Source organism: Lissotriton vulgaris, chromosome 12 (genome assembly GCF_964263255.1).
Source record: "Lissotriton vulgaris chromosome 12, aLisVul1.2, whole genome shotgun sequence".
Lineage (NCBI taxonomy): Eukaryota > Metazoa > Chordata > Amphibia > Caudata > Salamandridae > Lissotriton > Lissotriton vulgaris.
In genome coordinates, this window is record NC_141700.1 from 2,882,353 (window position 1) to 2,899,618 (window position 17,266).

The 17,266-nt window shown below is 53.1% G+C and overlaps 1 protein-coding gene across 1 annotated transcript in view; it reads right to left on the bottom strand.

The window, feature by feature from the left end:
• The window catches only part of APC2 (APC regulator of Wnt signaling pathway 2), a 218,575-nt gene extending 203,496 nt beyond the window's left edge, over positions 1-15,079 (bottom strand). Inside the window, exon 1 of the mRNA XM_086946654.1 lies at positions 15,004-15,079. The gene's annotated coding sequence lies outside the window, so the exon portion shown is untranslated. The remainder of the gene's footprint in view (positions 1-15,003) is intronic.
• Positions 15,080-17,266: the final 2,187 nt, after the last annotated feature.

A 17,266-nucleotide genomic window follows, 5' to 3' on the forward strand; every position in this document is an offset into this window, starting at 1 on the left:
CTAATCACATGCAAAGTGGGCGTTCCCAACCTGTTAGCGACTGAAACAGTCACTAACCTCGCTATCTCCTATTACCAACACAGGCGTAGCGATGGAAATATTCTTGCTATCACCAAAAACTAACACCTGCTCTGACCAGTTCTTAGCCATGTTATCCAATGGGAGGTGGATAACATGACTAAGAGCATTTGGTCTCTAATACATGAATATCGCTGATTTTTCAGCGATATTCATGCATTTCGCATGATTTTTATCGCTTTTGAGATAAACCTTGATAATAGCAAGGTATCTCAGCGAAAAAAATCGTTGAATCGCGGCGATAAAATTATTGCCGCTAACCCTGCTTAGCGATAATTATCGCTATTTTTTGGTAATATGCCCCTAGATTTTATCAGGCGCCTCTCAGAAGCCTCCAGTGGGGAAACATTTCCAACCCATTGCTTGCTGTTACCCTCATCTCCTCCCAAAAGCTCTCCCAGGCACCTGCCTCAGAGGACATGAACAACAGGGAGCTCCAGAGGGGGCAATCCGAACAGGTCGCACTCCACCCAATATGCCATACCAACACACCAAGACCTGCCCTTCAAAGGCACCTCTTTAGAGGGAAATGACGCAAGTGGTGTTAGGGGATCCATAACTCTCTCCGTGTACACCCCTCATTGACAGTCAGAGGTAGGGACCTCCCACTTTATTGCCTTGAATTGTTTTTTAGGTCGAAGGCCTAAAAGGCTGCGCTTGCGCAGTCTTAGGCCGGAGATTTAATGAGTCTGAGTAGCGGTGAATGTCCCGCCTCCGTGCCCCCTCTCTCCTTCATTGGCTGGCTTCCTAAACGGAGGCCAGCCATTGGAGGAGAGATGCGTCACTCCAAACAAGCTCCGTCCTTTTCGGATTTGGGGGCGTAATTTTTGATGTTCTTTAGACAGTGACGTCGTCCGTCACTCAGAACAGCAAAATACGCCCCCAATTCCGAAAAAATTTCAAAAGCTTGTGGTCGCCATTTTAAGTCTTCTTGTGATGAGGTAGGCTGCTGTCCTCGTTTCCCGCTGTCTTTTTCCCGCCCCCCCCCCGCTGTGCGTCTCTGTTTCCGCCCTCCTCCCGCTGAATCGGTCGGCCGTTGTATTCTTTCCCTGCCGTGGGCTTTTTCCCGCCCCCCTCCCACTGTCCGTGTTTGTTCCCACCCTCCTCCCGCTGATTAGGTCGGCCGCTGTGGGATTCGGTAGCTGTTCCCGGCCCTTTTTTTTTTTTTGTTGCTGCGTGCGGTTTTTCTCTTTGTTGCCTCCTTCTCCTTGTTTGTTACACGCTCCATATCTAGCGCTGTTGCTGTGGGAGGCATTTGGGTTGAGGGCTTGCAGTCACCCCTCGCTCTGCTGGGTGGCGGCCGAGAGCCTGCGCTGGGCCCGAGGAGCTCTGCCCACAGCCTGGCGAGTGCACCCGGAGCTCCGGCACCGCACACGGCTGAGGAGAAAGAGGAGGACCAGAGGAGCTCAAGGCCGAGGTGCAAGCTCCCCTCGCACGGCATCGAGTGTGTGCTGACAGCCCGCGCCCCTGCCGCCCACCCCGGGCTCTGCCCCTGCTCTGCGCGGTGACCTCCAGGTAAGCAGGTACGAGTCTCTGGGGAGGCTGTGGCACTGGCGGTGCAACCAGGAAGAGCGCGGGGACTGGCAGGCACCGGGAGGGATTCCTCTGCGCACAAGCACGGTGTGACCCTCGGTGCCCCCCTGTCACCGTCCCCACCTGCCGTGCCCTGCCTCTGTAACTCACTCTCAAACCCTGCTTTTCCGTCTTGTCCAGCTACCCACCTACCCACCTAATATCCTAAGAGTCCCGAGCCCTGGTCCCGCTCTTCCCCTGAATCCCCCCGCCCTCATAGACACCCCCGTGCCACGTTAGTGCCCGTGCACACAGGCGGCAGCTAGTTCAGTGCCTCGGAAGCGCGGCCGCTCGGGAAAGGTTGCTTTGGAGGGAACCTGAGGCCGGTGGGACATTTATTCCTATGGACACATCAGCTACACCTAGTTAAGCTAGGAACCCCTCGGTCGGGGTATTTGAGACAAAATGGTAGACATGTCAGAGAGGACTGGAGGTGTGCAGGTCCCCTCACACATCCAGGTACGGTGGACATTACAGTGGTGGGGAGCGGGGGTTTGCGGCCAGTAACATTACACGTTTATAGTCTCGATTATACGGCATGTTATGTGGCGTGATGCACGGGTGGTGTGGAGAGTACCCAAACATGTCCATCATCTCTGGTCGTGGCTGATTTGCAGTTTATTGTATACACAGCACCGTTGTCCTCCCGCTGTGTCCTGTTGTACTGTACTCTACTGTATTGTATAGTTATTTATAAATATGTGTGTAGACTGTTTACTATGTTAATGTGTAAGAGGGTTGTGTTGTGTATTGTGTCGTGCTATGCGCCATGAGAGGCCAGTGTGTGTGGGGCGCTGCTATGCACGTTTAAGAAGCGCATGTGTGCAAAAGTGTCATATTTGTGTGCCTGGTCTAAGGGAGTTGTGTGTGTGATTGTGAAGGGGTTGCTATGTGTCCGAAGGTGTGTGGGCATGGAATAGGTGTGACTGTGTAAGGGATTGTGCAGGTGTGAAGGAGTGTGCAGGTACGATTATGTAATGGGGATCGAGCTGTCCTGGGGTATATTGTGTGCACGGGCACTGTAGGTCTGCACATGCGAGGGGTGCAGGTTGAGTAACAGAGGTATGTGCGCTTCTAAGAGGGGGTGCATTGTGTTTAAGCGTGTACTATGTGTGCAAGTGCTGCAGTGCGTATCAGCATTCTAGGTGTAAATGTATAAAGGTGTAGTGTGTGAAACAGCACAGGGCGTGTAATCTGTAGATGTTTTTATGCATATGGTGCAGTGTGGGCTAATGGAAGTGTAGATATTCGTATTCACTGACACAACGTTTACTTCAAGTACGCTGCAAAGGTGGAACATGCTCACATGTATATGTCTGAGTGGATTGCGGTGTTAAGTGACTACATGGATGGCGTGGAGGTAAAAGGCTGTACTCCGTCAGACGTGTACCGTGTTCAGTGAATTAACGGATGTTGTATGAAAGAGGCCGCGGTCCCATCACACCTGTGCAGTGCTCGGTGAATGATTGATGTTGAGTGACAGGCCGGGGTCCCATTTCCAGCCCCTGGAGGGCTGAACTATGCACACACCGACATACGTGTATGCATTTCCTTTCACCATGTACAGCGTCGACGACTCCTCAGCAGACTCCTCGCGCCCCTATTCTGCCCGTTTGTTTGAAGCCCCCGATATAAGGAATCGCATACACAAGCAGGCGTGATTCTATCCCTGTTTGTATATTTTCTGCTGCACAGCTTTTCCCGCCCCCTCCCCCCGCCCCAACAACCAATAAGACAATGTCTCTTCAGAATACATTGTCATTAGTTTGCTGACTTTCAGTTTGAATTTGTATTTGTTGAACCTGTACTCGGTGTTTGTAGTACTTTGTGACAGGGGAATCAGGTTCAGGTCTTGGCGTCGGCTCAACATTCTGTGATTCTGAGCAAATCACTTAATCTCATCGTGCCTACCAAAAAGCTGAATGTGTCCTTCTGTAATTTAACTGGTGCTCGTGTAAAGCGCTCCAATAATTTCGTGTCGAGTTCGCGTTATATAAAACTGCAAAAACCAAAAACAAAGTGTTGTGAGATAGGATAGGCGTGTTGGGGATAGATAACATGAAGAGTGAGTGTGTGTAATGGCGTATGTGCCCCATGAAGTCACTGGTGAGAGGTTGCCCCTCATAGACCCCTGGTTATGTGGGCATGCTGGTTCCCTGTTCCTCTGCCCTGGCATTTGGCACTGATCTCCCTCTGCCCAACCTGTTTGATGTCTACCCATATGAAGCATGACTGGGCAGAAATTGCATCGTTTATCAATGAAGAATTCACGGAAAGTGGTGCTAGAGGTGATAAATGACCCACCCAGTGCCCATCAGTCGTTGTGCCAACCAGAATATCCAGCTGCCACTCCATGTGCCCAGTGGCTCTAGTAGGGTGCACCTAGAACCTCTTTTCTGTGGTAGCGGGCCATGGCTGTTTTACAGTTAGTAATAATGCACATGACCTTTGTTGTCTTCCCTGTTTTCTTGCCCACACCTAAAACACTGATGCCCAGCTACACCCGCAGACATCTCTGGAGAAGACATCACTCAGTGCCAAACTTACCCCTAGATGTGGGCAACCTGATGCAGGCTGAACAGCAGAAAGCAAGCTGTGCTGAGCCCACAAAGGAAGGCAAACTGCAAGGAGAGCTGCTCTCCATTCCAACTTTAGATGTTGCCTTGCTGGCCATCTCTGCGCTCAAACTTGTGTCTTGAAAAAAAGAACAAAAACAATTTTTGTTGCGAAGCTTTTACAGCTCACCCCCCGCAGTTCCCTTCATTCCATCGAGGGGGAGTGGCAGGGCCGATACTGCCAAGCTTTCAGTGCCCGGCACTTCCGGTCAAAGGCTTCGCACCTGCACTTCTAAGCAGATCTGCTGCACTAGACCCATCACTTCTCAGCAGGTCTTGCATACTAGTACCTGCACTTCTCAGCTTCATTGGTATGCTAGCTCCTGCATTTCTCAGCAGATCTGTGTACTGTCACGAGCACTTCTCAGCAGACCTCGCATACTAGCAGCCGCACTTCTCATTGCATTTGCTTTCCCTCTTTCGCACGTAAGCACTTCTCAAAACAGGGCTGCTGCTCTTCTAATGGACGATGTAAAGTACATTCTAAGCAGGGTTGCTTCTCTTCTAATGGGACAGTGTAAACATAATTCTAAGCAGGGCTGCTACTCTTCTATCGGGACTGTGTAAACAAGCTCATAAGCAGGGCTGCTAGTCTTCTAATGGGACTGTGTAAACAAGCTTCTAAGCACGGCTGCTGCAGTAGTAGTTTATACAGGGCTTCAAGAGGTGCGGGGCTCGCCATTCGCAGACCTGTTAAAAATTAAAAACCAGCGCTGAAATACCGCCCTTCTTGACACTATGACTATAGTCATGTGACCCGAGTCTAGGCCTGGCCCAGAAGACTCTCTGAGGAGGCTGTGTGATGCTGCGGTGGCTCGAGCTCCTGCAGCTTTGAGAAGTAAGTGGGAGTCGTGGGGTGCTGCAATGAAGCCTGTGCGTGTGTGATTATGTAATTCCAAAAGAGAGCGCACTATCGGCAGATGTCACAGTGGGTGCCGGTCGGGTACAAAAATCACTGTAATTCCAAGAAGTTTTGTAGTGTCCTGGCATGCCTGCATGTTGCTCTATTGCTAATTTATTATTTACCATGTTTGAAACTGTTCTTGTCTGCCTAATTGGGGTGAAAGGTGAAGTGGGCCTCTTTCGATTAGAACGTAGCATTTTCCCTTCCATTTCTGCTTTTGGCCATCTCTCTCCTCCAATCTCAACCATACCCATTCTTTTTATTATCTCTTTCCCTCTCACCTCCTTTTGTCTACCTCCTCCACTCTCCCTGCTCCCATTGTCGCTCTCCTCCTCTCTCTCCATTTTTTCTCTTCTTCCTTCGCTTTTTCCTTCTGATCCCTTTACCTCCACCTTTTTTGTGCTAAAAGAATGATAATACCTGTAATCAAGTGTGTGTATCCGTGCCTTCCTTTAAGTTCGCTGTGCTGGCTCTCCTGCCCCCTGGCTGTGCTTGCTCCCCTGCCCCCTGGCTGAGCTTGCTCCCCTGCACACTGGCTGTGCTTGCTCCCCTGCCCCCTCGCTCTGCTTGCTCTCCTGTGTGTGTGGCTCTGGGTGTTTGTGTGGGCTCTGGGTGTGTGTGTGGGCTCTGGGTGTGTGTGTGGGCTCTGGGTGTGTGTGTGGGCTCTGGGTGTGTGTGTGTGGGCTCTGGGTGTGTGTGTGTGGGCTCTGGGTGTGTGTGTGTGGGCTCTGGGTGTGTGCGGGGGGCTCTGGGTGTGTGTGTGTGGGGCTCTGGGTGTGTGTGTGTGGGGCTCTGGGTGTGTGTGTGTGGGGCTCTGGGTGTGTGTGTGGGGGGTCTCTGGGTGTGTGTGGTGGTCTCTGGGTGGGTGTGTGTGGCTCTGGGTGTGTGTCTCTGGGTGTGGGTGTGTGTCTCTGGGTGTGTGGGTGTGTGTGTCTCTGGGTGTGTGGGTGTGTGTGTGGCTCTTGGTGTGTGGGTGTGTGTGTGGCTCTGGGTGTGTGGGTGTGTGTGTGGGGCTCTGGGTGTGTGTGGGGCTCTGGGTGTGTGTGTGGTGGTCTCTGGGTGTGTGTGTGGTGGTCTCTGGGTGTGTGTGTGGTGGGCTCTGGGTGTGTGTGTGGGGCGTTGGTTGTGTGTGTGGGGCGTTGGTTGTGTGTGTGGGGCGTTGGGTGTGTGTGGGGGGGCGTTGGGTGTGTGTGGAGGCTCTGTGTGTGCGGCTCTGTATGTGTGTGTGGGTGGCTTTGTGTGTGTGGCTCTGTGTGGGTGTAAATGCAATAGGTCCTGCATTTGCGAGCGATTACGCTATTGGCATTGTAAATGACAATGCCATTTATTTAACGATTAAGCTATTGGCAATGTAAATGACAATGCCATTTATTTTTTGTAGGTGGCTCTATGTGTGGATAGCTTTTTTTGTAGGTGGCTCTATATGTGGGTGGCTCTGTTTGTGTGTGGGTGGCTCTGTGATAATGACTCTGGGTGGCTCTGTGTGGGTGGCTCTGTGTGGGTGGCTCTGTATATGTGTGGCTCTGTGTGGGTGTAAAGGCAATAGGTCATGCATTTGCGAGCGATTAAGCTATTGGCATTGTAAATGACAATGCCATTTGTTTATGATTTTAAAAAAAAGTCATGAGCAATGCCAATAGCTCTACCTTTAATAATGCCGAGACCATTGCATTGTAAATGCTTGTTTTTAATGTATCGTTGCTGCTGACCGCCGCTGAGCTACAAAACCCCCAAAAAAACAAATAAAATGAATATTCTTCCGCGGCAAGAGAAGGCGGGAATGAGTGAGCTCCGAGCCGCATCTGAGGTGAAACACAGAAAGAGCAGGGCGCGGCTTCGTTTCCGCCCTTTAATAACCCTATGACTTATCAACTGCAGCTTTCAAACCGCCAGCCTGGCCAGACCTAAATAGATTATTACATCCCACGGCGATATCAAACTGCTATCACAAAAGCACTTTTTAATTTTCTGCTCTCTTCACGGCGGTCTTTAGAAAAGCAGCATTTTAAGTATTTTTGAGAGGATGAAGAGGCGAGGATTACCGCTGTCTAGATCCGGGGATTCACACCCGCTCTTAATGTATTTATTTATTTTGAAGGTTTTATATAGCGCGAAAAGACCCTTGCGGGTATCAGAGCGCGTTACAGGGTAAATATAAGAAACAAACAGGTATATAGTAAATAACATATTGTTCTGTACAATTAAGAATTGTATATACACTTATACACATAGCTCATGTGAATTTAGCCAAGAGAAGAGATTTCGCTTCTTTTTTGAAAGATGCAGTGGAGGGATTCAGTGCATTCCAGATCCTTGGCGCCATCCCCGAGAAGGCGTTGGGGCACATTAACAAGCAGCAGCGATAATTATCGCTGACCGCTGAAAGCGTGAGGAAATCTATCGCCGGTTATCGCTGGCGATAATCTCCAAGTTAGCGTTGTATTAACAACGCTTAACACCATGGAGATAAAAATCCCAGCGATAGCGGGGATTATCGCCGTTTTCAGTGGAATATCACTGGTTTTCCAGTGATATTCCATTGAAACAGCGATAACCTTGTTGATAGGGCCTGTGGTTTTAGCCACATAATACACCCCCCATTACAGGTATGCTTATGTCAGGAATTTAGCAGACATTAAATTCCTGACTTAAGCCCCTGTTAGCGATATAAATCGCAACGCTAACGCTGATGGGGCCTCGTTGTTAATATCGCGAAGCCCCGTTAGCAATAGATTTCCCCGAAGTATTCCCAGACATGCCTACCACACGCCTACCTGGCATCTCATTAGCGATGCGAGGCTAGGCGATAAAAAATCCGGTCGCTAAGCGCTGAAAACTAATGCTAAGTGGCCTTGTTGATACGGCGATAAAATTATCGTCGCTTAGTGTCCGAAAACGGACGCTAAATCGGCGATAATGTATTTATCGCCGCCTTGTTAATATGCCCCTTGGTTGTATGTTTTCTTCTTGCTGAATCTTTGGGGTTTCGTAAAAAGGTTACCTCTACATGTACTCTGCTTTCCAAGCACCCCAACACAGCCAGGGGGGGCGGTAAACAGCCCGATGGGGACGGAATGTATCGACGCACTAAAGACGATGGAATTATATTTAAGACTTTTATGTCTGAGGTGATTTTCATGTTGACCATATAGTAGGTTTGATTTTAATTATTGTGACTGTAAGGTCTGATGCTTTATTTCTGAACAATCAACATGAAAAAGTAATGATGACAAGTAACGTAATTAATACAATTGTACAGCAACACACAGGAGACCAAAACCCCATCTTCAAAGATACACACAGAAGGAAAGTGCAACACAAGTCTACACAGGGGAACAACCCTATCAGCATAGCTACACACACATGGGCACAGAGCCCTACCTTCTCGGCCACACACAGGGCACAGAGCCCTACCTTCACAGCCACACACACAGGGTTACAGAGACCTACCTTCACAGACACACACAGGGCACAGAGCCCTACCTTCACAGCCACACACAGGGGCACAGAGCCCTACCTTCACAGCCACACACACAGGGTTACAGAGACCTACCTTCACAGACACACACCGGGCACAGAGCCCTACCTTCACAACCACACACAGGGCACAGAGCCCTACCTTCACAGCCACAAATACAGGGGCACAGAGCCCTACCTTCTCAGCCACACACAGGGCACAGAGCCCTACCTTCAGAGCCACCCACAGGGGCACAGAGCCCTACCTTCTCAGCCACACACAGGGCACAGAGCTCTACCTTCACAGCCACACACACGGGCACAGGACCCTACCTTCACAGCCACACACAGGGCTCAGAGCCCTACCTTCACAGCCACACACGGGCATAGGACCCTACCTTCACAGCCACATACAGGGCTCAGAGCCCTACCTTCTCAGCCACACACAGGGCACAGAGCTCTACCTTCACAGCCACACACACAGGGGTACAGAGCCCTACCTTCACAGCCACACACAGGGGCACAGAACCCTACCTTCACAGCCACACACACATGGGCACAGAGCCCTACCTTCTCAGCCACACACAGGGCACAGAGCCCTACCTTCACAGCCACACACAGGGCACAGAGCCCTACCTTCACAGCCACACACACAGGGGCACAGAGCCCTACCTTCACAGCCACACACACAGGGGTACAGAGCCCTACCTTCACAGCCACACACACAGGGGTACAGAGCCCTACCTTCACAGCCACACACACAGGGGCACAGAGCCCTAGCTTTACAGCCACACACAGGGGCACAGAGCCCTACTTTCACAGCAACACACAGGGGCGCAGAGCCCTACATTCACAGCCACACACAGGGGCACAGAGCCCTACCTTCACAGCCCCACATGGGCACAGGACCCTACCTCCACAGCCACACACAGGGGTACAGAACCCTACCTCCACAGCCACACACAGGGGCACAGAGCCCTACCTTCACAGCAACACACAGGGGCGCAGAGCCCTACAGTCACAGCCAAACACAGGGGCACAGAGCCCTACTTTCACAGCAACACACAGGGGCGCAGAGCCCTACCTTCACAGCCACACACACAGGGGTACAGAGCCCTACCTTCACAGCCACACACACAGGGGTACAGAGCCCTACCTTCACAGACACACACAGGGGTACAGAGCCCTAGCTTTACAGCCACACACAGGGGCACAGAGCCCTACTTTCACAGCAACACACAGGGGCGCAGAGCCCTACATTCACAGCCACACACAGGGGCACAGAGCCCTACCTTCACAGCCCCACACGGGCACAGGACCCTACCTCCACAGCCACACACAGGGGTACAGAACCCTACCTCCACAGCCACACACAGGGGCACAGAGCCCTACCTTCACAGCCACACACAGGGGGACAGAACCCTACCTTCACAGCCACACACAGGGCACAGAGCCCTACCTTCACAGCCACACACAGGGGCACGGAGCCCTCCCTTCACAGCCACACACAGGGGCACAAAGCCCTACCTTCACAGCCACACACAGGGGCAGAGATCCCTACCCTCACAGCCACACACAGGGCACAGAGCCCTACCTTAACAGCCACACACAGGGGCACAGAGGCCTACCTTCACAGCCACACACAGGGCTCAGAGCCCTACCTTCACAGCCATACACAGGGGCACAGAACCTTACCTTCACAGCCACACACAGTGGCACAGAGCCCTACCTTCACAGCCACACACAGGGCACAGCGCCCTACTTTCAAAGCAACACACAGGGGCACAGAGCCCTACCTTCACAGCCACACACAGGGGCACATAACCCTACCTTCACAGCCACACACAGGGGCACAGAGCCCTGCCTTCACAGCCACACACAGGGGCAGAGAACCCTACCTTCACAGCCACACACAGGGCACAGAGCCCTACCTTCACAGCCACACACAGGGGCACAGAGCCCTACCTTCACAGCCACACACAGGGGCACAGAGCCCTCCCTTCACAGCCACACACAGGAGCACAGAGCCTTACCTTCACAGCCACACACAGGGCACAGAGCCCTTTTTCACGGCCACACACAGGGACACAGAGCCCTACCTTCACAGTCACACACAGGGCACAGAGCCCTTTTTCACAGCCACATACAGGGCACAGAGCCCTACCTTCATAGCCACACACAGGGGCACAGAGCCCTACCTTCACAGCCACACACAGGGGCACAGAGTCCTACCTTCACAGCCACACACAGGGGCACAGAGCCCTAATTTCACAGCCAGACACAGGGCACAGAGCCCTACCTTCACAGCCACACACAAGGGGACAGAGCCCTACCTTCACAGCCTAAAACAGGGGCACAGAGCCCTCCCTCCACAGCCCCACACAGGGGCACAGAGCCCTACCTTCACAGCCAAACACAGGGGCACAGAGCCCTACCTTCATAGCTGCACACAGGGGCACAGAGTCCTACCTTCACAGTCACACACAGGGGCACAGAGCCCTACCTTCACAGCCACACACAGGGGCACAGAGCCCTACCTTCACAGCCACACACAGGGGCACAGAGTCCTACCTTCACAGCCACACACAGGGGCACAGAGCCCTACCTTCACAGCCACACAAAGGGCACAGAGGCCTACCTTCACAGCCACACACAGGGGCACAGAGCCCTCCCTTCACAGCCACACACAGGGGTACAGAGCCCTACCTTCACAGACACACACAGGGGCACAGAGTCCTACCTTCACAGCCACATACAGGGGCACAGAGCCCTACCTTCACAGCCACACACAGGGGCACAGAGCCCTACCTTCAGAGCCACACACAGGGGCACAGAACCATACCTCACACAGGGGCACAGAGCCCTACCTTCACAGCCACACCCAGGGGCACAGAGTCCTACCTTCACAGCCACACACAGGGGCACAGAGTCCTACCTTCACGGCCACACACAGGGGCACATAGCCCTACCTTCACAGCCACACACAGGGGCACAGAACCCTACCTTCATAGCCACACACAGGGGCACAGAGTCCTACCTTCACAGCCACACACAGGGGCACAGAGCCCTACCTTCACAGCCACATACAGGGCACAGAGCCCTACCTTCATAGCCACACACAGGGGCACAGAGCCCTACCTTCACAGCCACACACACAGGGGTACAGAGCCCTACCTTCACAGCCACACACACAGGGGTACAGAGCCCTACCTTCACAGCCACACACACAGGGGCACAGAGCCCTATCTTCACAGCCACACACACAGGGGCACAGAGCCCTAGCTTTACAGCCACACACAGGGGCACAGAGCCCTACTTTCACAGCAACACACAGGGGCGCAGAGCCCTACATTCACAGCCACACACAGGGGCACAGAGCCCTACCTTCACAGCCCCACACGGGCACAGGACCCTACCTCCACAGCCACACACAGGGGTACAGAACCCTACCTCCACAGCCACACACAGGGGCACAGAGCCCTACCTTCACAGCAACACACAGGGGCGCAGAGCCCTACAGTCACAGCCAAACACAGGGGCACAGAGCCCTACTTTCACAGCAACACACAGGGCGCAGAGCCCTACCTTCACAGCCACACACACAGGGGTACAGAGCCCTACCTTCACAGCCACACACACAGGGGTACAGAGCCCTACCTTCACAGACACACACAGGGGTACAGAGCCCTAGCTTTACAGTCACACACAGGGGCACAGAGCCCTACTTTCACAGCAACACACAGGGGCGCAGAGCCCTACATTCACAGCCACACACAGGGGCACAGAGCCCTACCTTCACAGCCCCACACGGGCACAGGACCCTACCTCCACAGCCACACACAGGGGTACAGAACCCTACCTCCACAGCCACACACAGGGGCACAGAGCCCTACCTTCACAGCCACACACAGGGGGACAGAACCCTACCTTCACAGCCACACGCAGGGCACAGAGCCCTACCTTCACAGCCACACACAGGGGCACGGAGCCCTCCCTTCACAGCCACACACAGGGGCACAAAGCCCTACCTTCACAGCCACACACAGGGGCAGAGATCCCTACCCTCACAGCCACACACAGGGCACAGAGCCCTACCTTAACAGCCACACACAGGGGCACAGAGGCCTACCTTCACAGCCACACACAGGGCTCAGAGCCCTACCTTCACAGCCATACACAGGGGCACAGAACCTTACCTTCACAGCCACACACAGTGGCACAGAGCCCTACCTTCACAGCCACACACAGGGCACAGCGCCCTACTTTCAAAGCAACACACAGGGGCACAGAGCCCTACCTTCACAGCCACACACAGGGGCACATAACCCTACCTTCACAGCCAGACACAGGGGCACAGAGCCCTGCCTTCACAGCCACACACAGGGGCAGAGAACCCTACCTTCACAGCCACACACAGGGCACAGAGCCCTACCTTCACAGCCACACACAGGGGCACAGAGCCCTACCTTCACAGCCACACACAGGGGCACAGAGCCCTCCCTTCACAGCCACACACAGGAGCACAGAGCCTTACCTTCACAGCCACACACAGGGCACAGAGCCCTTTTTCACGGCCACACACAGGGACACAGAGCCCTACCTTCACAGTCACACACAGGGCACAGAGCCCTTTTTCACAGCCACATACAGGGCACAGAGCCCTACCTTCATAGCCACACACAGGGGCACAGAGCCCTACCTTCACAGCCACACACAAGGGCACAGAGTCCTACCTTCACAGCCACACACAGGGGCACAGAGCCCTAATTTCACAGCCAGACACAGGGCACAGAGCCCTACCTTCACAGCCACACACAGGGGCACACATCCCTACCTTCACAGCCAATCTTCACAGCCACACACAGGGGCACAGAGCCCTACCTTCACAGCCACACACAGGGCAAAGAGCCCTTCTTCACAGCCACACACAGGGGCACAGAGCCCTACCTTCAGAGCCACACACAGGGGCACAGAGCCCTACCTTCACAGCCACACACAGGGGCACAGAGCCCTACCTTCACAGCCACATACAGGGCACAGAGCCCTACCTTCACAGCCATAAACATGGCACAGAGCCCTTCTTCACAGCCACACACAAGGGGACAGAGCCCTACCTTCACAGCCTAAAACAGGGGCACAGAGCCCTCCCTCCACAGCCCCACACAGGGGCACAGAGCCCTACCTTCACAGCCACACACAGGGGCACAGAGCCCTACCTTCACAGCTGCACACAGGGGCACAGAGTCCTACCTTCACAGTCACACACAGGGGCACAGAGCCCTACCTTCACAGCCACACACAGGGGCACAGAGCCCTACCTTCACAGCCACACAAAGGGCACAGAGGCCTACCTTCACAGCCACACACAGGGGCACAGAGCCCTCCCTTCACAGCCACACACAGGGGTACAGAGCCCTACCTTCACAGACACACACAGGGGCACAGAGTCCTACCTTCACAGCCACATACAGGGGCACAGAGCCCTACCTTCACAGCCACACACAGGGGCACAGAGCCCTACCTTCAGAGCCACACACAGGGGCACAGAACCATACCTCACACAGGGGCACAGAGCCCTACCTTCACAGCCACACCCAGGGGCACAGAGTCCTACCTTCACAGCCACACACAGGGGCACAGAGTCCTACCTTCACGGCCACACACAGGGGCACATAGCCCTACCTTCACAGCCACACACAGGGGCACAGAACCCTACCTTCATAGCCACACACAGGGGCACAGAGTCCTACCTTCACAGCCACACACAGGGGCACAGAGCCCTACCTTCACAGCCACATACAGGGCACAGAGCCCTACCTTCATAGCCACACACAGGGGCACAGAGCCCTACCTTCACAGCCACACACAGGGGCACAGAGTCCTACCTTCACAGTCACACACAGGGGCACAGAGTCCTACCTTCACAGCCACACAAAGGGGCACAGAGCCCTACCTTCACAGCCTCACACAGGGGCACAGAGCCCTACCTTCACAGGGGCACAGAGTCCTACCTTCACAGCCACCCACAAGGGCACAGAGTCCTGCCTTCACAGCCACACACAGGGGCACAGAACCCTACCTTCACAGCCACACACAGGGCACAGAGCCCTACCTTCACAGCCACACACAGGGGCACAGAGCCCTACCTTCACAGCCACACACAAGGGCACAGAGTCCTGCCTTCACAGCCACACACAGGGGCACAGAGTCCTGCCTTCACAGCCACACACAGGGGCACAGAACCCTACCTTCACAGCCACACACAGGGCACAGAGCCCTACCCACACACAGGGGCACAGAGCCCTCCCTTCACAGCCACACACAGGGACACAGAGCCCTACCTTCACAGTCACACACAGGGTACAGAGCCCCGCCTACCTTGATTGGAGGGGTGGGACGGTCTGGGTGCTGCTCCTAGCTCAGAGCTTACTTCCTCCCGCCTTCAATTTTCATCCTAATGAGAAAAACGCAATTTCAGGGAAATGACAGAAATAGACAGAGCTCCAATAGAAACAAGCATTTGCAATGCAATCGGTCTCGCATTCAAGTGACTTTGAGCTTTTGGCATTTCATACGCTGGGACTGGCAGCTCAGTGGACTAATGCATCCACTGCAGGGGCCTGCATTCAATCTCATGGTCACAGGTTCAAATCCCGGCGGGTCCACTCAGCCTTTCATTCATCTAAGCTTGATAAAATGAGTACCATTGAATTGGGTAACAATAAACATCTGTTAATCAGCGCCAAGATACCTAAGGGTGAACGTGCGCTTTACAAATACATGATATGTTAATGACAATGTTGGTTTTTAAAACAGACAAATAAATGGCATTACCATTCACAATGCCAATAGCTGTAACTCTCGCAAATGCGAGATCTATTGCATTGCAATTGCTTGTTTCAGGTTCCCTTCATTCTTTATTTTGTATTTTATTGCTGAGTTGTCCAAATTAAAGATACTGGTTACAATTCTTGTCGCAGCTCCTCAACCGATGACTGGCTGTGAGTGAGACAGAGGTGCTCGGAGGAGGTGGAGTCGGTGAAACTCTTCAATATGGCGAGTGTGCAGCTGAGGGGGCTACCACTGAGCTGATGATTGAAATGCAACTGACCTCACAAGCTTTTTTATATGTGAATTCCATAATGTAGATGCCTACCTTAGCTATTTTCTACTTCTTGCCACGAGAGCTCCATGCTAACCATGACAGCACGAAATCTCACTCATCTGATAGGATCACAGCTGATGAAATATGCTGCGCCCGCAGAAGAAAATAAAGGCGTGCGACCACCTTTTTTAAACATAAAGGGCGGAAAAATTGCAGACCTCGCAAAGGTGACCCATATTGGCATAAACAAATCATGTGTACTAAATAAAATTGAGAGTGTGCATGGCGCACTGAATGTTGAAGAAAAGCATGTCGTGCCTGCAGTGCCAGAATCTCATTAAAGAAAATAGAGCTTACAGACTAAACAAGCATTTACAATGCAATGGTTTTGCCTTTGTTAAAGTTAGAGCTATTGGCATTGCTCTTGACACTCTGAAGCTCCACTCTGCACTCTGAAGCTCCACTCTGCACTCTGAAGCTCCACTCTGCACTCTGAAGCTCCACTCTGAAGCTCCACTCTGAAGCTCCACTCTGAAGCTCCACTCTGAAGCTGCACTCTGAAGCTCCACTCTGCACTCTGAAGCTCCACTCTGAATCTGAACTCTGAAGCTCCACTCTGAATCTGCACTCTGAAGCTCCACTCTGCACTCTGAAGCTCCACTCTGAATCTGAACTCTGAAGCTCCACTCTGAATCTGCACTCTGCACTCTGAATCTCCACTCTGCACTCTGAAGCTCCACTTTGCACTCTGAAGCTCCACTCTGAATCTCCACTCTGCACTCTGAATCTCCACTCTGCACTCTGAAGCTCCACTCTGCACTCTGAAGCTCCACTCTGAATCTTCACTCTGCACTCTGAAGCTCCACTCTGAATCTCCACTCTGCACTCCGAAGCTCCACTCTGCACTCTGAAGCTCCACTCTGCACTCTGAAGCTCCACTCTGCACTCTGAAGCTCCACTCTGCACTCTGAAGCTCCACTCTGCACTCTGAAGCTCCACTCTGCACTCTGAAGCTCCACTCTGCAGCTCCACTCTGCACTCTGAATCTCAACTCTGAAGCTCCACTCTCCACTCTGAATCTCCACTCTGAAGCTCCACTCTCCACTCTGAATCGCCACTCTGAATCTCCACTCTCCACTCTGAAGCTCCACTCTGAAGCTCCACTCTGAAGCTCCACTCTGAAGCTCCACTCTGAAGCTCCACTCTGAAGCTGCACTCTGAAGCTCCACTCTGCACTCTGAATCTCCACTCTGCACTCTGAATCTCCACTCTGCACTCTGAAGCTCCACTCTGCACTCTGAAGCTCCACTCTGAATCTCTACTCTGCACTCTGAAGCTCCACTCTGAATCTCCACTCTGCACTCTGAATCTCCACTCTGCACTCTGAATCTCCACTCTGCACTCTGAAGCTCCACTCTGCACTCTGAAGCTCCACTCTGCACTCTGAAGCTCCACTCTGCACTCTGAAGCTCCACTCTGCACTCTGAAGCTCCACTCTGCACTCTGAATCTCAACTCTGAAGCTCCACTCTCCACT